Raw genomic sequence first — 24,733 nt, 5'->3', positions numbered from 1 at the left:
TGCCGTGTGTGGGCGGGCATTATCATGCACAAGGATAACGCCACTGGAGAACATGCCTCAGACGTGACGGCTCGTCTAAGGTTCTGTAAAGTGAGTGATAACGCTGGGCATTGATGGTGTTTCCCCATTCCAGGAACTGACAAGCAGTGGGCCCGTCAAAAAGGACTAGAACTGGTGTACACGGCCTTTGATTTCGTTGTAGGTGGTGAAGTCGCATGTTTCCAATGCTTGCTCTGACGCTTGCTTTCCGGTTCAAAATGGTGACACCATATTTCGTCGCCTGTGACAATACGCGACAGAAAGCCGTATTCCTCCTCATGATAATGTAGCAGATTACTCGAATACAGAGCCATTCGAGTATTGCGCTGTTTGGCGTTCAGTTGGTGGGGAACCCACTGCGCACAGATTTTTCGAAAGTTCAAGTGTTGATGCATTACGATGTGAGCGGTGCCCAAACTAATACCCAGTAAACGATGGATCTCGTTCATGGTAATTCTGCGGTTGTCCAAGACTAAAGTATTCACTTCCGTAACCATTTCCGGTGTGATGAAACGATTAGCCTGCCCAGGACGACATCGTCTTCCTGTGACGCGCGCCCCTCAAGGAATCGTTTGCGCCATTACACAACACATGAACGACTCATACTGTACGCACCGCACACAGCCTTCATCCGTCGATACATTTCACTGCCGCCAAAAAGCGGATCACTCCTCGTTGTTCCTATTTACTCGCCTGCATGTTCGGCAGTGGACGATAACTTGTGTGATCACCTTCTCTTCGGCGTGAAACCACACAGGCGCCATGCAACATCAAACGGTGCGCACGCATCAGTCTCTCTACCAATAGATTTAGTCACCATTTCCGCAGTTACGTAGTGCCACCTTACGTGTAAGACAGAGGTAGACGCATTGACCAGATTTCTTCGGAATGAAATACTTTATACGATTTGAAACGAATGCCGTTTATTTTAACAGAGAGGAACGACATTACCACACCTTTCACCATTAACGCTGTTGGTAGGAGTTGGGAAGATCTCTTTCTGAATCGCCATTCATCTCGCCTATCGATCGACCCTCAGCCAGTATTGTCGCGAATTGATAACGCAGAACCTCCAACAGCAGACCTACCAGGTCCAGGTTATCCTCTCCTCAGCCAGGAACTTTCTCTGAAATACCTCTGCTCATTCCTTCCTCATCACATACACGACCAGAAACCTCGATTCCTGTTAGCCCTTTTGACATTTCCCCACCACCCACAATTGCAAAGAAAACAAGCAACAGAGGTTGGAAATCTGCAAAAGCTTGTTTAATTACAGAATCAATGTACAAAGGAGAGCTCACCAGTTCCTTGGACATGTCACTGAAGAGGAAGACAGCTAACTTTCCCTGTTCAAAAACTGAAGCAGATTAAAAAAAATCGAATAAAGAAGGCAAGAGAAACAAAACAAAGAATGGAAGAAAAACAAAGTAGGCCTATATTCGTGTGACGAATTATCTAATGAGGAGTAGCCTACCCTAGACGACGAGGAAAGTGATTTCGAGCTTTCTGAAGACCGCACGCCTTCTGGGACAGATGTATCTTGCGTATTCAGGGACAGCCAATTTTCAGCGGACTCAAAAAAACATGAGGAATCGAAACTGTTAGCCTAAATAAACAGCTGTTGGGATGTTATTTTTATTATTCAACACGATGCTGTTGACAAGATTTGGCCTCGCGGGCCTCAAAAGTGCTCTTGGGGCGGAACGGGACGGGGCAGAATGGAATAGTGTCCCTTTCTGCCCCGTCATATTTTGATGCTAGTAGAAAGCAAACCCAGCATGGATGTTCATGGATGCCACGCTCTCCCAACCAACTATGTTCGCCGAACAACTCAGCTTTCCAGATATCGCCCGCGGCTGTCATTCCAATCCCATTAATCTGTCAAAATACTCTGCGGACTACAAGACGAAAAGGAAAAACCGTCATATTGGCAGATTCTCCTTATATGAAGGAACTGCTGAATGCTGTCGCACGTAAAGTAGGCCTACAGAAAGGAGGAGGGTGCACAAATATAAACAATGTCAGGACAGAGATGTCAGGTGCAATGCAACTTCAAAAATATCAAACTGTACACTCAAAAACACCAGAACAGAGAACATCAATGACCATAAGAAAAATAAAAGGAAGAAGATGATGGATAAAAGAGAGAGGATGCTGAGTGTCTCTACTGTGGGGACTTCTACTCCGTTTCTAATGAGGGCTGGGTCGCATAACAGAGGTGTTTCAAATGGGCACACAATTCATGTGCTGGCATAGACAGTGAAGATGAAGAGGAAATACTGATTTGTGACTATTGTCGAAAGGGCTAGTAGTTAGTGGTTTGGTGATTACTAAGCACTGTACATTTCTCAGAATGACATTAAAATATTTTCTTATTTTGAAGAATGACTTTTTAATTGTTTAAATTACGCATCCCTTAGTCTGAATTGCCTGTTATACAACATTTTGTCATAGTTTAATACGATATTCGTAATTCAAATTCAACGCTTATGCAATAATTGAACAAAAAATACCCTTATCCCATTCTGCCCCGTGGGTGGAGCGGAACGGGAAATATTCAAGACATTCTTTGAAAAATTGTAAAAAATGCAAAATGTATTGTTTTAAGTGATTTTAAGATAAGTTACATTAGTTTACAGTACAAGGTGTTTTTTTATCACCTTAAGAAGTGTTTCCTTGTGTTCCCTTATTTTATAGAAATGATTAAACATGAAGTATCCCCTTCCGCCCCGAGTTCCCCTATATGTCGCTTATGCAAATTTTTAATTATCATCCATGTCTTCTGTCATCTCCATTCATTTAAAAGGATTATGACTATTTTTGTGCAAACAGTCACAGGACTTGTAAACGTCCTTCATCCCACGAACAAACAGCGAAAGGTAAACAGTGCTGATACCACGATTCTGCGGAACTCAGAGAGTTGTGCCGAACGAAATGTGCCGCACCGCCATGCTATATGAAATATCGTCCTGTTCCGGGTACGTCCGAGATAGACCGTGCAAAAGCGAGTGACGGTCTGGACCTAGGTCCGCCAGTGACCCGAACACGCTCCATGCGTGATGTTTGGGAGTCCGTGGTAGGCCCTGCTGCGCCCAAAACGTGGACAATTGTGAAAAGGCGCCCAGGTGCCTCTCGTGTGTGTAGTCATGTCGCCGCAGCACTGTCGGCTCAACTCTCAAAGGAAGCCGCAACAACGGTCGCCACAGTCAATGGATAGCCCTCCAGCCACCGTCGCACTGGCGTGAGAGTGCCTACCTTACTGCAAACAGGTCCATTTCGTGATTAAAGCTACTTGATGTGGCTGTAGGATTCTACAATGCCAAGCGAATAACGTGTCTATCCATTGGCTGCGTGAGGCCGTTCAGATCCCGAATGACGTCTAGCACGGTCCTCCTGCATCTGTCGAGTCCATATTAACATCGAAGTCGTGGATTCCAATGAACGCGAGCAGCCCTATAGCAGTACGGTCAACCGAACTCTCGGTAAACCACGGTTCTTCCGCTTTCGAATTCCTATACGTGCTGGTAACTCTTTCTCTTCGTGCTCGAAGTGTAGCACGATTATCTCACAAACAAACAATATTCATATGTGGTGTCGGAACGGGTAACCGTCTGCGTAATCTTACCTTGCACAGGGTGAATCACCTAAAACTTGCACAGCAGATATTACGGAAACGGAAAGTGCTATTGATATGCAATTTTCACAAAACGGACTGGTAGTGAGAGGCTCGCATTGTTAGCCAATAAGCCGGCCAGTGTGGCCGAGCGGTTCTAGGCGCTTCAGTCTGGAACCGCACGACCGCTACGGTCGCAGGTTCGCATCCTGCCTCGGGCATGGATGTGTGTGATGTCCTTAGGTTAGTTAGGTGTAAGTAGCTCTAAGTTCTAGGGAACTGATGACCTCAGATGTTAAGTCCTATAGTGCTCAGAGCCATGTGAACCATTTGTTAGCCAATAAACAGATTTTAATTATACTTAGAAAGTATATTTTTGTGCAAACATATTCTATTTCAGATGGAAAAATGCCTGTTGACATTAATAAACTGAAAGTAGGCTAAATTACAATGTCAGTGACGTTTGCTGCAAGATTTTAGTGCGAGTCGTACACTGAAGCGCCAAAGAAACTGATGTAGGCAAGCGTATTCACATACAGAGATATGTAAACAGGCAGGAGACGGCATTTCGGTCGGCAACGCCTATGTAAGAGAACAAATGTCTGGCGTAGTTGTTATATCGGTTACTGCTGCTACAATGGCAGGGCATCAAGATTTAAGTGAGTTTGAATGTGGTGTTATAGTCGGCGCACGAGCGATGGGACACAGCATCTTCGAGGTAGCGATAAAATGAGGATTTTCCCGTACGGCCACTTCACGAGTGTATCGTTAATATCAGAAATCCAGTAAAACATCAAATCTCCGACATAGCTGCGGCCAGAAAAAGATCCTGCAAGAATGGGTCCAACGACGACTAAAGAGCATCATTCAACGTGACAGAAGTGCAGCCCGTCCTCTAATTGCTGCATATTTCAACGCTAAGCTTTCAACAAGTCTCACGGTGCGGACCATTCAACGAAACATCATCGATATGGGCTTTCGGAGCCGAAGACTCACACGTGTACCCTTGATGACTGCACGACGGCCGGCCGGTGTGGCCAAGCGGTTCTAGGCGCTACAGTCTGGAACCGCGCGACCGTTATGGTCGCAGGTTCGAATCCTGTCTCGGGCATGGATGTGTGTGATGTCCTTAGGCTAGTTGGGTTTAAGTAGTTCTAAGTTCTAGGGGACTGATGACCTCAGATGTTGAGTCCCACAGTGCTCAGAGCCATTTGAACCATGTGAACTGCACGACGGAAAGATTTACGGCACGCTTGGGCTCATCGACAACAACATTGGACTGTTAATGACTGGAAACATGTTGCCTGGTCGGACGAGTCTCGTTTCAAATTGTATCGAGGTGGTGGAGGTGTACGGGTATGGAGACAATCCTAAAAATCCATGGACCCTGAACGCAGCAGGGGACTATTGAAGCTGGTGGAGGCTCTGTAATTGTGTGGGGCATGTGCAATTGGAGTGATGTGGGACCCCTGATACGTCTAGATACGACTCTGACAGGTGACACGTACGTAAGCACCCTGTCTGATCACCTGGATCCATTCATGATTTGGGCTATTCCAGCAAGACAATGCAACACCCCACACGTCCAGAATTGCTACAGAGTGGTTTCTGACTTTAAACAATTCCGCTGGTCACCAAACTCGGCAGACATGAACATTATTAAACATACCTGGTATGCTTCGCAACGTACTGTTTAGAAGAGATCTCCACCCCCTCATAATATTACGGATTTGTGGACAGCTCTGCAGGATTAATAGTGACATTTCCCTCCAGCACTACTTCAGACAATAGTCGAGTCCACGCCATGTCGTGTTGCGGCACTTCTGCGTGCTCTCGGGGGCCTAGACGATATTAGGCAGGTGTACCAGTTTCTTAGGCTCTTTAGTGTATTTTGAAAAGTTTACACACCGACAGTTGTTTGTGCCATCCAACCAGCGTAGTTGCTAGGTACGATGCTTTTGCTTTTCAATGTACTTGTGTGTTCCTTAAGTGCGCTTTGGGTTGCTAGTCATTTAGAGCGTGACAGTTCAAGCAGTGGGTCGTGAGTGGTATTTACCAATGCAGAAAAAGCCGACATGCTCATGATGTATGGAGAGTGTAGAAAGAAGGCAATTCGTTCTTGTACGGTGTATGTGGCAAGATATCCCGACAGATGTCAACCATCTCGGCAATTATTTATCAACCTATTTATCAGCTATGTGAAAGTGGTAGTGTAACACTCAGACAACGCAACAGAAGGAAACATATGACGACAGAAGAGAGTGAAATTAATGTTCTTGCCGCTGTTGCAGTTGATTCGCACGTTAGCTCCCGCGCAATGGCACGAGGGTGGTATGAGTGAGGCAAGTGTCTTAAGCAAGCTGAATCGGCATAGGTTCCATCCCAATCACATCTCTCGCCATCAAGAGCTGCACGGAAGCAATTACGAGAACCGTGTTAACTTCTGTGCATGGGCGTTAAGACAGGACACTCCAGATGTATGATGGATCTTGTTTAGTGACGAAACCACATTTATCATGGATGGTCACGTAAACTGCCGAATCAGCACTATTGTTCTCTTGAAAGTCCCCGTTGGCTTCGTCAGGTGGAACGTCTGTGTCCATTGAGTGTAAACGAGTGCTGTGGGACAGTGAGCCATCAGCTCATAGGCCCGTTTTTCATAGACAAAACACTGTGCTCAAGTATCACAGCCTCCTAACAGATCATCTTCCACGGAGGCTAGAAGACGTTCATCTGCAGACTAAGAGGAACCTGTGGTACCAACCTGATGGCTGTCCAGCTCTTGGTGCACGAAGTCCTGCAGCATGTCTTCACGAATTATTTCCAAATCGTCGGACTGGAAGTAGAGGACCTGTACCTTGGCCATCCTGTTCCCTATATCTGAGGCCTGTAGACTTTTCTGTGGGGAAAACTGAAACACGCTCTTTACAAGGCCGTATTACTACAGCCTGCTCGGACATCACACAAGGGGAGGCCGCCAATTGTGAAATTCAGATTCGATTCATACTGCGCATAATAAAAGCTCATGGCCAGAGGTGTAATGTGGCAAAGCACCAAGATGCACTTCTCGGCCGTTGTCGAGAAAATCGACAGTTAAAAGAAACCGTTGCGGTGAAATACTCTCTACGATTAATAATTATCTACAGCGTCGTGGCGCAGCGGTAAGTGCTCGGGTTTGTAATCCGAAGGTCGCCGGATCGAATGTCGCGCCTTGTAAATTTTTTTATTATTATTTTTTTGAAATATATTGAATTGCTTATGCATCTTGGTGAAGGCGGATCGCTCTCAAATTGTAGCGCCTCCATTTTTACGTTTGTTTAACAGGGTGTACCAAAGCTCTCACGTCCGCACTGATCTTATATATATATATAATTCATGGCAATCAGTTGCAGCAATTATGCATATAATAAGTTGTTGAAAGTCGTTAGTCGTGGAAAAACTGGCGACTTCGAACATCATTATGTTTTCCGCAAACAAAGTTGTATTTCAAAAATGTTATTAATTGTCTTCATAATGTTAACCACGTATAGTTGACGGAAGATGTAGAAACGATATTCCGAAACGAATACGTATAGCGTAAGTCAAACATTCGAATTATATTAGAGACCCCACGAACACAAACTTGCTGTGGCAGGTATGAAATATAAACTCCGTTACTCGCTCTTTACACTTGAAGGACAGATGTTGAATGGGCCGAAACGAGCCGCCGTATAACAGCGTAGTTGCCTGCTTACTTCGAAAGAAGGTAGATGCGGTCCCTAGCGCAACTTATAACATCGTCGAAAATCAGTGCGGACGTGAGAGCTTTGGTACACCCTGTTAAACAAACGGAAAAATGGAGGCGGTACAATTGGAGAGCGATCCGCCTTCACCAACATGCATAAGCAATTCATTAATGTTTGAATTACAAAAAACAAATAATAAAAAAATTGCATAGCGCGAGATTCGATCCGGCGACCTTCGGATTACGAACCCAGGCGCTTACCGCTGCTCCGAAACGCTGTGGAAGATTATTAATCGTAGAAAGTATTTCACCGCAACGGTTTCTTTTTAGCTGTCGATTTTCTCGACAAAGGTTGAAAAGTGCATCTTGGTACTTTGCCACATTACACCTCTGGCCATGAGCTTTTATTATGCGCAGTATGATTCGAATCTGAATTTCACAATTGGCGGCCTCCCCTTGTCAGCTGAAATGCTAGCACGTGTGCAGCAGTCGCTCCATACCAGACTGGAAGCGTGTATTGCAGCTGTCCGTGATCATTTCGAACGCAACCTGTGATGGTCAGCTGCCTCGTTAATGGCTAGAATCAACTTAACTGATATATGTACTTGTCTTATTCTTGAGTGTGTTTTACCACAGGTATTGTGCAAATGTTTGTGTGGGAACTTTTCATAATACGCCATCTTGTAAGCAACTCGCACTAGAATCCTGCAACAAACACGACTGACATTTTAATCTACCTTATAGTTAGTTTTTTAATGTCAATAGGCTATTGTTCCATTTAAAAAACTGTATTTTGGCACAAAAATAAACTTTATATGTATTTTTACACTCTGTTTATTGGCTAACAGTATGAGCCCAGACTACCAATCCATCAATAGCACTTTCAATCTGCGTAATATTTAGGGTGCAACACGTAGGTGATTCACTCTGTATACGACTTGAGGTTATAAAATAACAGGAATTATGCTGTCACACAGCAAGTGCACACGCGCCAAATATAAATGTAAACCAGCTTTGAAGCGTGAAAACCTTCTCAGTCGAATGCGGCATGTCTGGAGCCAGTATACAAATCAGTGTGGCCGTGACCTTCGTTTGTGTATGAGCTATTATTTTGTTTTGCTCGAACTGTTCTGAAACAACTCATACCACTTGGAGAAACTGCTACTGGAATCTATTTTTTACTAAAAGAAGCGTGTGGTGCAAACTGTTTTTTGAGCGGTTCCAGCTTTTCCAAGATGGCCGACAAGACGTTGAAGGTTATTTACTCCCGGGATGCCCTTCAACACCAAAAACGGATGAAAATATCGAAAAAATAGTTAATCTGAAGCGATCCGACTATCGATTGAATATTCGATCGGTTGCTGAAACTGTAGGAACTGGCAAAGAATGCGTGAGGCAAATTTTACGTAACCATTTTAATATGACAAAAGCGTGTGCGAAAGTGTCGCTGAAAATTCTCACGATTGAACAAAAAGAAGCACGAGAAAATGTTTGCCCTGCCCAGAAACTTTGAATACCATTGACAACGATCATAATTCTTGGAAAGAATGATAACATGTGACGAATCTTGGTTTTTCACTTATGATCTAGAGACTAAGCGCTAATCCACGCAATGGAAGCTTCACCGAGAGCGAAAAAGGCTCGAATGAGCAATTCAAGATTAAAAGCGACATTTATGGAATTTTGTGTCTTCACTGGGTTCATGATTGTGAAGCTGTTAATCAAGATTGCGACCCTGAGGCTCTTGCTTAAACTATACTCGCCTGACCTACCACAGTGTGACTTTCATCTATTCACCAAGGTAAAATCTACTTTAAATCGAACAAGATTTCAGTTCGTTGAAGCAGTGAAAGAGAAAGAGGCACGCGTCATCAAGTAGATCACAACACTGTTCCCATCAATGGAAAATTCTCATGGAGCTTTGCAGTGATAGAGGACTGGAGTACATTGAGCGTCACAATAACTAAATATCAGAGGTTTGAAACAAAATGTTTTACAACAATAGTTCATTTGTTTTGTAGCGACACCTCGTACAGTTTGTAGATATCGTTACTCCTAGCTACTTTGTACAATTGCACGAAAATGCTAGGCATTTGCACATCCAAGCACGCAGTACCCTCATTCCAGTTTGACGTTTGTCGCATATCGTCTTCATGCTACTGAGGAAGTATTGGGCGTTCGTATAACAATAACACGTCTCCCTGCTTCGCTTAGTAGGTTACGACTAATTCTTTTAAAAAATGTTCAAATGTGTGTGAAATCTTATGGGACTTAACTGCTAAGGTCATCAGTCCCTAAGCGTACACACTACTTAACCTAAATTATCCTAAGGACAAACACACACACCCATGCCCGGGGGAGGACTCGAACCTCCGCCGGGGTCAGTCGCACAGTCCATGACTGCAGCGTGACTAATTCTTTGTTCGGCGGTACGCGAGTGAGACCCTGTTTCATACTGTTCCACTCTATGAAATAATCACGCCTTAGATCCCGCAGGGGTAGAAGCTGTCTACGATCTACTGCAGGGTGGGGCAAATAAAAAGTGTCCCGACAAGTGGAGCACCACTAACAGAGGAGGGAAAGACCTACAGTTACCTTCAACATGATGAAGCAACTGCCCATACAGCGGGTCAAACTTGTAGCACATTTACACAATCTTCGCTTCTGACAGACTTGTTAGCAGAGGTCAGTCTCGTTGCGCCTCTAGCTGAGCATCCAGCTCATCTGATCTGTCAGTGAGCGATTACTCTGTGTGTGGAGCTCTCAAGTCCGCCGTTTATCGCAACAATCCTCATAGTCTTCAAGAACTGCAGAAGAACGTTTTGGATGAGACTGCAGCAATTCCGGCAGTCCACCCTCGATCCCCCTTCAGCAACTTGCTGACCAGGCCCCAGAAATGCCAAGAGATGAATGGTGGTCACTTCTAACGAACAATGGTTCAAATGGCTCTGAGCACTATGGGACTCAACTTCTGCGGTCATTAGTCCCCTAGAACCTAGAACTAGTTAAACCTAACTAACCTAAGGACATCACACACATCCATGCCCGAGGCAGGATTCGAACCTGCGACCGTAGCGGTCTCGCGGTTCCAGACTGCAGCGCCTAGAACCGCAAGGCCACTTCGGCCAGCCACTTTTAACAGCTTGAAGGTATGTGCTAAGGTCTGATCAGGGTAGTTCCAGAAAATAAATTCGGTAGTTGCCAACCGCAAGGTGGAACGAGTATAATATCTTTGAGTAGGAGGATCTTTGATGGTTAAGAGAGCCAGGCGCTCGCAGCTTTAAGGGAGGAGTCGCAGGGAGGTGCCCAGAGGAAGCAGACGTGTGGTGACAGCTTTAAGATAGGTCACGCTCGCTGCCCCTGACCAAACTTTAGCATGTAAATGAGAGAAGATATATAATCATTTCAAATTGGTTTTCTTAGATTATGTTCAGAGTTAGGTTTTGAATGTCCAAGATTCGACACAGTAAGCGGTTTGTAAAATTTTTTGTAAGAGTGATTCGTTCTACAAAATGTTGGAAATGGTGGGTTTTCTGTACGATTTAAAATTTTAACTATATATATATATATATATATATATATATATATATATATATATATATATATATATATATATATTGTTGTTGTTGTTGTCTTCAGTCCTGAGACTGGTTTGATGCAGCTCTCCATGCTACTCTATCCTGTGCAAGCTGCTTCATCTCCCAGTACCTACTGCAACCTACATCCTTCTGAATCTGCTTAGTGTACTCATCTCTCGGTCTCCCTCTACGATTTTTACCCTCCACGCTGCCCTCCAATGCTAAATTTGTGATCCCTTGATGCCTCAAAACATGTCCTACCAACCGATCCCTTCTTCTAGTCAAGTTGTGCCACAAACTTCTCTTCTCCCCAATCCTATTCAATACCTCCTCATTAGTTACGTGATCTATCCACCTTATCTTCAGTATTCTTCTGTAGCACGACATTTCGAAAGCTTCTATTCTCTTCTTGTCCAAACTAGTTATCGTCCATGTTTCACTTCCATACATGGCTACACTCCAAACAAATACTTTCAGAAAGGACTTCCTGATACATAAATCTATATTCGATGTTAACAAATTTCTCTTCTTCAGAAACGCTTTCCTTGCCATTGCCAGTCTACATTTTATATCCTCTCTACTTCGACCCTCATCAGTTATTTTACTTCCTAAATAGCAAAACTCCTTTACTACTTTAAGTGTCTCATTTCCTAATCTAATTCCCTCAGCATCACCCGATTTAATTTGACTACATTCCATTATCCTCGTTTTGCTTTTGTTAATGTTCATCTTATATCCTCCTTTCAAGACACTGTCCATTCCGTTCAACTGCTCTTCCAAGTCCTTTGCCGTCTCTGACAGAATTACAATGTCATCGGCGAACCTCAAAGTTTTTACTTCGTCTCCATGAATTTTAATACCTACTCCAAATTTTTCTTTTGTTTCCTTTACTGCTTGCTCAATATACAGATTGAATAACATCGGGGAGAGGCTACAACCCTGTCTCACTCCTTTCCCAACCACTGCTTCCCTTTCATGCCCCTCGACTCTTATTACTGCCATCTGGTTTCTGTACAAATTATAAATAGCCTTTCGCTCCCTGTATTTTACCCCTGCCACCTTTAGAATTTGAAAAAGAGTATTCCAGTCAACATTGTCAAAAGCTTTCTCTAAGTCTACAAATGCTAGAAACGTAGGTTTGCCTTTTCTTAATCTTTCTTCTAAGATAAGTCGTAAGGTCAGTATTGCCTCACGTGTTCCAACATTTCTACGGAATCCAAACTGATCTTCCCCGAGGCGTGCATCTACCAGTTTTTCCATTCGTCTGTATAAAGAATTCGCGTTAGTATTTTGCAGCCGTGGCTTATTAAACTGATAGTTCGGTAATTTTCACATCTGTCAGCACCTGCTTTCTTTGGGATTGGAATTATTATATTCTTCTTGAAGTCTGAGGGTATTTCGCCTGTCTCATACATCTTGCTCACCAGCTGGTAGAGTTTTGTCATTACTGGCTCTCCCAAGGCCGTCAGTAGTTCTAATGGAATGTTGTCTACTCCGGGGGCCTTGTTTCGACTCAGGTCTTTCAGTGCTCTGTCAAACTCTTCACGCAGTATCGTATCTCCCATTTCGTCTTCATCTACATCCTCTTCTATTTCCATAATATTGTCCTCAAGTACATCGCCCTTGTATAAACCTTCTATATACTCCTTCCACCTTTCTGCTTTCCCTTCTTTGCTTAGAACTGGGCTGCCATCTGAGCTCTTGATATTCATACACGTGGTTCTCTTCTCTCCAAAGGTCTCTTTAATTTTCCTGTAGGCAGTATCTATCTTACCCCTAGTGAGATAAGCTTCTACATCCTTACATTTGTCCTCTAGCCATCCCTGTTTAGCCATTTTGCACTTCCTGTCGATCTCATTTTTGAGACGTTTGTATTCCTTTTTGCCTGCTTCATTTACTGCATTTTTATATTTTCTCCTTTCATCAATTAAATTCAATATTTCTTCTGTTACCCAAGGATTTCTAGCAGCCCTCGTCTTTGTACCTACTTTATCCTCTGCTGCCTTCACTACTACATCCCTCAGAGCTACCCATTCTTCTTCTACTGTATTTCTTTCCCCTATTCCTGTCAATTGTTCCCTTATGCTATCTCTGAAACTCTGTACAACCTCTGGTTCTTTCAGTTTATCCAGGTCCCATCTCCTTAATTTCCCACATGTGGGAAAAAAAATGTGGGAAAAAAAATGTGGGAAAAAAATGTGGAAAAAAAATGTGGGAAAAAAATGTGGGGAATATATATATATATATATATATATATATATATATATATATATATAGTGTTCAAATCTAACAGCCTGAATCATAATCCACATCCTCTGCTTGTACTGAATATGAAAATGAGTAGTAAAGTAGAGTTACCCACCAATGAAAGAACGAAAGAACGTAAAGAAATTGAGGCCTCTATGCAATATGTATGTGCAGTTCATTGCTTGAAATCGATTTTGGTATAACTAACGTTATCAGAGCAAAATTATTTCAAATAACTAATTTTATGCCATTGCGCAACTGGCATTACTCAAGTCACGATATAATTTCATTAAGTAAACATCAGGGCCAAAAGTTAATTTTTCAGTACCATCTTAATGCCATTGGACAAACGTCTTTATTCTCTTAAACTTGATTTCTGAGTCAAATACATGTTGCATTTCTGGCAAAATGGAGGAGTGCAAGAAACAAGTTCACAGACGCAGTCAGATGCAGGTTTGTTGAATAATTAATTTAGAACAATCTGATCAATGATGGGCAACGGCATTGCCGCTGGGTAGATACACCGGTTCCCGTCAGATCGCCGAAGTTAAGTGCTGTCGGGCAAGGCCGGCGCTTGGATGGGTGACCGCCCGGGCCGCCATGAGCTGTTGCCATTTTTCGGGGTGCACTCAGCCTCGTGATGCCAATTGAGGAGCTACTCCACCGAATAGTAGCGGCTCCGGTCAAAGAAAACCATCATAACGAACGGGAGAGTGGTGTGCTCACCATACGCCCCACCTATCTGCATCTTCAGCTGAGGATGACACGGCGGTTGGATGGTCCCGATGGGCCACTTGTGGCCTGTAGACAGAGTGCTGCTTTTATCAATGATACTTTCACAAATAAAAAAGGATACAATTTTGGTAAGATACTTTCAATCTGATATAGTCGGGTTTGTAACGTATTTCCTTTCCCCTGCCGTGTTTCTTTTTAACCTGGAAGTCTGGTCTCCAGGCCACTTTTATTTGCCCCACTCTGTATTAAGACACCAACAACAATTGGTCTCATGGCCTGCATTGCATACGTTATAACGAAAAAAAAGACGTCATAATTATATGACATCTTAACTCTGACTAAACGTGTACTGAAAGTTTTAAAAAGGCAGGAAGTGATATATGAGCGCGTTCCCGCACGTTGACCACCGTTGGGAGCCGCAAATTGTCGGTCAGACCGCGTCATGCTCGTTAATCGCCGACCGCAGCCTGAATCAAACTGTCGAGTGGCCGGCTCCTATTTGATTTTGACCAGGCAACGACGTTTCTACGTAGCTGCTGCCGTTCGAGGAAAACTTGCCTAGGTAAATTCGTAGTTGGCATATTAGTCAAAACTTGTTACGAAGAGTAAGTTACTGTACATCGTGCTTCCAGAACTTACGCTACATGCCACAGTCAGTCCCTAACACACAGATTGCAGCCCTACACATAAAAACGGTACTCACACGGAAATGAAACACAGGACCTGCGCAATATGCTATCACATTTCACCACTCAGGATTAAGGTTGCCATAATGTACAATGGTTTCTATTCTGAGCCGTAGAAAATCTCAGAAATATCACCTGAGACCGAGCAAACCTCCTACTTACACCTCATCCTACCAATTTATCAGCCTAAAATTTGACTGTAGAAAAGTTATTGAATTTAGGAGGCATGTTCAGGAAGTACGTGTACTGTGACCAGAACGGGCTGTGTTTGTTTTTGTTATTTGAAGTTTGGCAACACTGAGTAATAGAGAGTGATACCCCGATCAGAGCGAGCATCGAGGAACACGGGAGTACATAAACTCACATTGTAGCGTCCAGTTACGTGTAATACGCCGGTAAGAAATAACGCCAAATGCGAGTCCGTGCTACGATCTGCTTCCTACTCGCGGAACGAATAACACCTACTGAAATTTTTTCGTGAATCAAAACGATTTACGGTGAAGGTCGTTATCAGCAGAACGAGTGTGTTTAAGTGGTGTAGGGGGTTCAGTGGAGCAGAACAAATGTTGATGACGAAGACAGTAGTGGAAGACTTTCCATTTTGACCGATGAGTTGTTGCAAATAATCGAGGAATCTGTTCGTGAACACCGTCGATTGACAGTGGATGAAATTTCTGCGATGCTACAACTCTCCAGAACTCTCTTATACATGACACTCTCAGAAGCGCTGTGAAACCCGGAAACTGTAGGCAAGGTAGGTTCCAATCCAGCTGACAGGGCAGCACAAGAAAACTCAGCGTCCGCGATTTTCTTGAGCGACTTGAATTGGAAGGTGAGTGTTTTGTGAGCTCTATTGTGAATGAAGGTGAAACATGGGTGGCTCATTACACGTCTGAGACAAAAAGACAGTCGTCACAAGGGCGTCGCACCAATTTCCCATCTGCCAAAAATTCAGAACTATAATTCTAGGCAAAAAAATCGTGGAGTCAGTGTTTTGGTACCAAAAAGGCGTCATACTGGTCTCAGGAAGAGGAAATCAATGCAAACCGATATGTGAGACCATAAGAAACTCGAGAGGAGCATTCAAAACAAAAGGAGGAGAGTGTTGACGAGGGGATTGTGCTTGTTGCACCACAACGCCCTTCTCACACAGCCTTTGCCACCAATGCGCTCTTGGACTAATTTGGTTGTGAATCCCCCTCCCATCCCCCCTCGTATTCCACGACATAGAGCCTTCATATAATCATCTTTTCACCTCCCTGAAGGCACACATCACTAGAATTAAATTTTCAACCAATGAGCAGGAGTAGAAAGAGATTCTGATGTGAGGAAAGGAGCTGGCGGAATAGTTCGTCGAGGAAGGCAAAAAGAAGCTTGTGCCATGCTTAAAAGTATGCACTGAACGTTACTGCGTTTTTGTGGAAAAGTAATCAACAAGTATATCAATAATATCCTGTAATTTATTTCAAATACCCTTTCCATAAAAAATATAAGAATCTTGTATACTTAATTTCTGAACATGCCTTATATCATTCCAACGGAATATATCAGCAGCTGGTCCGAGACCCCCTATTTTCTACCCACTATCGTTTCTACCTCTATATTCCACTGATTACTAGATCCTCATGCCATATCGTAGTACCTGAACAACATTGGTTCCTTAAGCTTGCAAAACTGTGTGACAGTCCAGGCTCCTATTTAAACTTAAAAACGATGTATTTCCAAATTTCTGTGTATCGCTAATTGCTTGATTTCTTTTTCATTGCCCTTAGTTTCGTTTCTTTTAGTCAACTATATCTTATCATGCATTTTCCATCCGTCCATAGTAGTTTGCCAAGGAACTGGTTCCCGTGCAATATTCCGCTGTGTGTGAGACTGTGAAACCTTTCATAGCAATGGGCGTATCCAGACTCCGTCACACTCCACTTAAGACTCCATGTTAACGTTAAATTACGCAACGGCATAATTGTCTTGAAATGCCCTAACATAGAAACATAATTGCAGTAGTCCTACTATATAACTATCCATTCAGTCAGCAGAACAAATCAGTGAATTGAAGGGGACCAAATGCTCCTTGAAATAAAAATGAAAATGAAACATAAACCGTTTTTTTATTATATTAACCAATTACAAAGCATTTATATCGACATCCTACAAAACAACAAAGTTGATTGCTGACGACAACTAACATGGTAGACAAATGGAGCAATAGCTATCGTATCCTAGCTGCACATTAAATCATTAATCGAATACAACCCAACGATTAATTTAGAAAACCCAGTGGTAGAGTGAATAGTACAAAAAACGATACTAAGGCATGAAACGGGTTTAGCGGAGCTGTGGCAACCATACGCTTCCTATATAACATTAAACCCTATCTGGTGACCGATCTGCTGTATACTCTCACCAACCTGCTGTAGCGGTAAGTCGGAGTACCGCGGTCGTAGTGGAGATTCAGAATATCGCATGTCAAGACTTGGAGAGCTCCTAGCGCCACGACATCTCAAACCAGCGATCTGTCTCCATCCACCATCAAGAGCTTCTTTTTTTTTTCTTCCTTCAGCTGCCGACGCGGCAGTTTGCATCAATCTGTCCGCAAATACCAATTAGGAAAAGTATTACACTTTTCCGCCAATATTGTATCAATGCTACGTTTAACAAATCCCCATCCCAGATTGTCGTCGGTCAGGAGCCAATCAGAACAGATCTTCCTCGCTAATCTGTCCTAGAAGTTCCAATCTGACGTCAACCGGCGATGGGCGAATCAGAGCTTAGTTTAGCACTTCTGAATTCCCCGAGGCCAAACCACATTCCAAGACTTGTGCTTTTCCTCCATAAATTGTGATGTCCAAGAAAGCACTTGAAATTGTTATCCTCGACCATCTCAACAGTCTAATTGTGCTACAGGCTTCTAACCCCGACTTAGCGAAGAGGACCGATAGATTCCGTAAGCTTCTGTCGGTGGCCACTTGACTTGTGCAAGCCAGCACAAGGCTCTAAATGCCCATGACACACCTGCTTCATTCAGAGGAGTGTGCGAACTGTGCATTTTCACCCATTTACCGACAAATTTTATGAAATACTTTTCTCTGTAATAAATGAACGAACTGATATTTTAAGTAGATGCAACTACACTCCTGGAAATGGAAAAAAGAACACATTGACACCGGTGTGTCAGACCCACCATACTTGCTCCGGACACTGCGAGAGGGCCGTACAAGCAATGAACACACGCACGGCACAGCGGACACACCAGGAACCGCGGTGTTGGCCGTCGAATGGCGCTAGCTGCCCAGCATTTGTGCACCGCCGCCGTCAGTGTCAGCCAGTTTGCCGTGGCATACGGAGCTCCATCGCAGTCTTTAACACTGGTAGCATGCCGCGACAGAGTAGACGTGAACCGTATGTGCAGTTGACGGACTTTGAGCGAGGGCGTATAGTTGGCATGCGGGAGGCCGGGTGGACGTACCGCCGAATTGCTCAACACGTGGGGCGGGAGGTCTCCGCAGTACATCGATGTTGTCGCCAGTGGTCGGCGGAAGGTGCACGTGCCCGTCGACCTGGAACCGGACCGCAGCGACGCACGGATGCACGCCAAGACCGTAGGATCCTACGCAGTGCCGTAGGGGACCGCACCGCCACTTCCCAGCAAATTAGGGACGCTGTTGCTCCTGGGGTATCGGCGAGGACCATTCGCAACCGTCTCCATGAAGCTGGGCTACGGTCCCGCACACCGTTAGGCCGTCTTCCGCTCACGCCCCAACATCGTGCAGCCCGCCTCCATTGGTGTCGCGACAGGCGTGAATTTAGGGACGAATGGAGACGTGTCGTCTTCAGCGATGAGAGTCGCTTCTGCCTTGGTGCCAATGATGGTCGTATGCGTGTTTGGCGCCGTGTAGGTGAGCCCCACAATCAGGACTGCATACGACCGAGGCACACAGGGCCAACACCCGGCATCATGGTGTGGGGAGCGATCTCTTACACTGGCCGTACACCTCTGGTGATCGTCGAGGGGACGCTGAATAGTGCATAGTACATCCAAACCGTCATCGAACCCATCGTTCTACCATTCCTAGACCGGCAAGGGAACTTGCTGTTCCAACAGGACAATGCACGTCCGCATGTATCCCGTGCCACCCAACGTGCTCTAGAAGGTGTAAGTCAACTACCCTGGCCAGCAAGATCTCCGGATCTGTCCGCCATTGAGCATGTTTGGGACTGGATGAAGCGTCGTCTCACGCGCTCTGCACGTCCAGCACGAACGCTGGTCCAACTGAGGCGCCAGGTGGAAATGGCATGGCAAGCCGTTCCACAGGACTACATCCAGCATCTCTACAATCGTCTCCATGGGAGAATAGCAGCCTGCATTGCTGCGAAACGTGGATATCCACTGTACTAGTGCCGACATTGTGCATGCTCTGTTGCCTGTGTCTATGTGCCTGTGGTTCTGTCAGTGTGATCATGTGATGTATCTGACCCCAGGAATGTGTCAATAAAGTTTCCCCATCCTGGGACAATGGATTCACGGTGTTCTTATTTCAATTTCCAGTAGTGTATATTGTCCTGCCTATCGCCAGTCGTGACAAGGGCAGATACATGTAGTGTAAATGGAAGGAGGCAAACCAGGCGGCTTGTTACCTTCCATAACCTTTCCCTTACAATAAAATTTAGAGCAGGAGTTTCCTACTGAAGTATGGTAGTGGACAAATCCAAGAAAAAATTTTAAAAGAAAGGAAATACACCTGTGGAGAGTGGTGGTGGCACCCACATAAAACACCGAAATGTGCAGCATACAGTGGTATGACAGGGATGTATGCAGAATAAACGCTCCATGTTCAACCATAGGCTAGCCCTCCCCTGCACACAATTGGAATAAATATAAACTGGCCTACTGTTGATGGTACATAGTATCCGCGCCAACAGACGTAACAAATTCACCAGTACCAACGTAACAAGGAATGGCTGATAGAATATTACTAATTGCTTAGAGGTAAAGTTTAATACAAAGTTATCAAGTAGGACCCTGGCCTCATTGCATGTTTACTGTTCTGCAAATATGCCTATAGTAAACCGGGTGGTCCATTAATCGTGACCGGGCCAAATATCTCACGAAGTAAGCGTCAAACGAAAAAACTTCGAAGAACGAAACTTGTCTAGCTTGAAGGGGGAAACCAGATGGCGCTATGGTTAGCCCGCTAGATAGAGCTGCCATGGGTCAAACGGATATCAACTGCGTTTTTATATAGGATTCCCCATTTTTTATTACATATTCGTGTACAACGCAAAGAAATATGAACGTTTTAGTTGGACCACTTTTGTCGCTTTGTGATAGATAGCGCTGTAATAGTCACAAACGTATAAGTACGTGGTATCACGTAACATTCCGCCAGCGTGGACGGTATTTGCTTCGTGATACGTTAACCATGTTAAGATGGACCGTTTACCAATTGTGGAAAAGGTCGATATCGTGTTGATGTATGGCTATTGTGATCAAAATGCCCAACGGGCTGCCCGCATCTCGTGGTCGTGAGGTAGCGTTTTCGCTTCCCGCGCCCGGGTTCCCAGGTTCGATTCCCGGCGGGGTCGGGGATTTTCTCTGCCTCGTGATGGTTGGGTGTTGTGTGTTGTCCTTAGGTTAGTTAGGTTTAAGTAGTTCTAAGTTCTAGGGGACTGATGACCATAGATGTTAAGTTCCATAGTGCTCAGAGCCATTTGAACCATTTGAACCCAACGGGCTTGCGCTATATATGCTGCTCGATATCCTGGACGATATCATCCAAGAGTCCGGACTGTTCGCCGGATAGTTACGCTATTTAAGGCAACATAAAGTGTTCAGCCATATGTGAAACGCCAACCACGACCTGCAACAAATGATGATGCCCACGTAGGTGTTTTACCTGCTGTCGCGGCTGATCCGCACATCAGTAGCAGACAAATTGGGCGAGAATCGGGAATCTCTAAAACGCCGTTGTTGAGAATGCTACATCAATATCGATTGCACCCGTACCATATTTCTATGCGCCAGGGACGTCGTGTACAGTTCTGCCACTGGGCACAAGAGAAATTACGGGACGATGATAAATTTTTTGCACGCGTTCTATTTAGTAACGAAGCGTCATTCAGGAACAGCGGTGACTTAAACCGGCATAATATGCACTGTTGGGCAACGGAAAATGCACGACGGCTGCGACAAGTGGAACATCAGCGACCTTGGCGGGTTGATGTATGGTGCGGCATTATGAGAGGAAGGATAGTTGGCCCCCATTTTGTCGATGGCAATCTAAATGGTGCAATGTATGCTGATTTCCTACGTAAAGTTACTACAAGGTGTTTCTCTGCATGATAGAATGGCGATGTGCTTCCAACATGATGGATGTCCGGCACATAGCTCGCGTGCGATTGAAGCGGTATTGAATAGCATATTTCATGACAGGTAGATTGGTCGTCGAAGCACGTTCACCGGATCTGACGTCTCCGGATTTGATTTCTTTCTGTGGGGAAAGTTGAAGGATATTAGCTATCGTGATCCACCGACAGCACCTGAAAACATGCGTCACCGCATTGTCAATGAATGTGCGAACATTGCTGAAGGCGAACTACTCGCTGTTGAGAGGAATGTCGTTACACTTATTGCCAAATGCATTGAGGTTGATGGACGTAAAACCTATTAATAATAAACTGAAAGTGAACCCGTTTGTGGGCTCTATAAGAAAATGTTTTATTGAGAACCTGGCGGGGTCGTAGACAATGGACGTTATCCTGGCATGGTCGTACACAATGAAAGTTAACACCTGGGGTGACTATATAAAAGTGATGACTTGACTGAGAAAGTAAATGAAGTTTAGTTTGCTGACAACATTTATTTTCCCAAAAACGAAGACAGACAGAATATATGTTAAACACATTATGATAGAATTGTGAACAACAAACAAGTTATTTAAGACCACAATGGACGAGGATCCTGGGTGACAAAAGTGAGTGAAGTACTGTGGCCCTAAAAATGTGGATAACAGTATCTGTGTTAATCTGACGCTGAGCAGACCTTGACTGTTCAGATATACAGAAGTTTCCATTGGTGCAGCTGAGAGCAAGTGGCGGTTGGGATTTGTAAGCCCAGATAAGGCCGGAGCATCAGTACGTTACCCTGTTTGCTTCGTGCACCGATGTTACTTGCAGCTGACAGGACGTGGGCGGCAGATGCGAAGCATATGGCGGCACCTGTGAATCGATCGCGGCCACGAAAGAAATGAAAAATCTCACGATCTAGCGATCAGGCAGACAGATCGCAGTTTGCTCTCTACCCTGAAATCACGGCAGATTTCAGTGTGTGACACACCCATTCACTGGTCGTACCAAGGACCAATCTGGCTCACTTATGCGACAGAGCGCACAAGGATGCCAAAACGAATAAGTGTGCCCTTCGCAAACGAATAGTCTGAGATGTTTGAAGTCACACTGTCGGTACAGTAAGAACTTCACCACAGGGTCCCCAGTGTAACTACTCGCAAGTGAAGTCAGTCTTAGGACAGGTCCTAAGTACCAACCACACATGCCAGAGCTTCAACCAGAAGATGCTTCCAGACCAAAGTCCAGAATCAGAGTGCCACGCACCTCCAGACCGGAACAATTCCAGTTTTTCCGCAAAGTGCATGATCGACACCACCTTCAACCCGTCTTGAGCCAATCACAGGGCTTTAGAGGCGCTAAATGTCCCCTCCTATACGACAGCACAAACTCATGAGGAACCAGCGCAAGAGTTAAGAGACCTGTGTCTCTGTGTGACTTTTTTTACGTTTTCGTGCTGGGAGAAGATGTTTTTCTTTGAAGTCGCGTCGCTTCCTACGGTAACAAGCGAACAGATACAATTTTACAGATTTTTATCTAAATTGCCTGTGCCTTGGAGCAAGCTAGTCCCAGCTAAGACGTGTTATAAAGATTCTATCTCCACACTTTTCAGATGCCTGAGTTCCTTTTTTACGTCCGAGGCGGCCGATGGAAGTGGCTCACAGGCCTATTTGCAATATCGGCGAGCATGAAAACTTCTAAATTTTTATCAGGCGTGGCGCAGGGCGCAATCCCTGGTTAACGACTCCACTTTGTAGATGTGTCCCTTCAGTCCATCGCCCCCAGCCCAGCTTTCAGCTGGCGCCAATCCAGGTATAATGGGCATTGTCCTGCTGGAGACCCGTCTTGACTTGGGGGTGCTCTGTCAGCCCTATAAGACCGTGGGCCTGCACGGCGAGATTTACTGAGAGATGGGCTCGCCGCCACTTGATTTCAACTTCCAACATGCCATTTCTACGAACCAAGAACTATAAAAACACCTCATGCTTTTAGTACCCTACCAGGCTCCATCAACGCCCGCTCAGGCCGTTAACCTTCTGGAGCCTCGCACACGTTGCTTAACGTTGTAACAAAATATTTATGAAAAATAGGTGAGAGAGTAACTTGTCCTCTCTCAAGACTAATGACAAATTCTCTTAAATGTGAAAATAAGACGTACACTTTAATTAAAACCCATATGTCAGTCATTGAGCATAACTGCAAAAAATCTGAAGAAGTTAATGAACCTTGGGAAACGTTAGAAAGCATCATCTCGAAAATTCCCTCAAATAATGTTAAAAGTTTAATGGGTGATTTTAATGCTCAATTAGGTAAAGAGAAAAAAATATAAGAAAACGGTGGGTGGATTTGCTGTGCATAATGGACAAACCAAAATGGGCAAAGACATGTTGAAACGTGCAAAAATTTAACATTAAAATCATATCGACACATTGTAAAAAGAACCTTCTAAACAAAAAACTTGGGGGAGAACCAATACATTTATTTCATATCCCAACTAAAAAGAAATTTTGTATGTCTAAGTAGGAAAGGGGCTACTATAGAATATGGGCATTCTTTAATGCAAATAAAAATACAACTTTAACCTAAAAAATTCTTCAAAACAAAAAATGTTACCACAAAATTTAACACTGCTAAAATAACCACAACTCTAACTAGCGAACTTGACAAAAAAGAATCCAACAATTGGCAATTCCTGCAAGAAATGTTCATCACAACACCACAAAATTTAATTCCACATCGAAAGATACAAAAACACCCTTGGTGGAAAGCGGATTGTGAAACAGCAGTTAAGTCTTGGCATGAGGCATTCAAAAATTGGAATAGTGACAAAAGTGAAAATATGTACAATACTTTTCAAACTGTAAGAAAAGAAAGATCTACATTATAATTAAATGCGAATATTTTACACTACTGGCCATTAAGACTGCTACACCACGAAGATTACGTGCCACAGACGCCAAATTTAACCGACAGGAAGAAGATACTGTGATATGCAAATGATTTTCTTTTCAGAGCATTCACACAAGGGTGGCGCCGGTGGCGACACCTACAACGTGCTGACTTGAGGAAAGTTTCCAACCGATTTCTCATACACAAACATCAGTTGACCGGCGTTGCCTGGTGAAACGTCGTTGTGATGCCTCGTGTAAGAAGGAGAAATGCGTACCACCACGTTTCCGACTTTGATGAAGGTCGGATTGTAGCCTATCGCGATTGCTGTTTATCGTATCGCGACATTACTGCTCGCGTTGGTCGAGATCCAATGACTGTTAGCAGAATATGGAATCGCTGGGTTCAGCAGAGTAATAAGGGACGCCGTGCTGGATCCCAACGGCCTCGTATCACTAGCAGTCGGGATGACAGGCAATCTTATCCACATGTCTGTAACGGATCGTGCAGCCACGTCTTGATCCCTGAGTCAACAGATGGGGACGTTTGCAAGACGACAACCATCTGCACGAACAGTTCGACGACGTTTGCAGCAGCATGGACTAACAGCTGGGACACCTTGTCTGAGGTTACCCTTGACGATGCATCACAGACAGGAGCGCCTGTGCTGGTGTACTCAACGACGAACCTGGGTGCACGAATATCAAAACGTCATTTTTTCGGATGAATCCAGGTTCTGTTTACAGCATCGTGTTTGGCGACATCGCGGTGAACGCACATTGGAAGCTTGTATTCGTAATCGCCGTACTGGCGTATCACCCTGCGTGATGGTATGGGGTGTCATCGGTTACACGTCTCGGTCTCCCCTTGTTCCCAT

The sequence above is a fragment of the Schistocerca gregaria genome, chromosome X, assembly GCF_023897955.1.
Source record: "Schistocerca gregaria isolate iqSchGreg1 chromosome X, iqSchGreg1.2, whole genome shotgun sequence".
NCBI classification, from domain to species: Eukaryota; Metazoa; Arthropoda; class Insecta; order Orthoptera; family Acrididae; genus Schistocerca; species Schistocerca gregaria.
The sequence above is the reverse complement of the archived record's forward strand: the minus strand, read 5'-3'. Positions refer to the sequence as shown.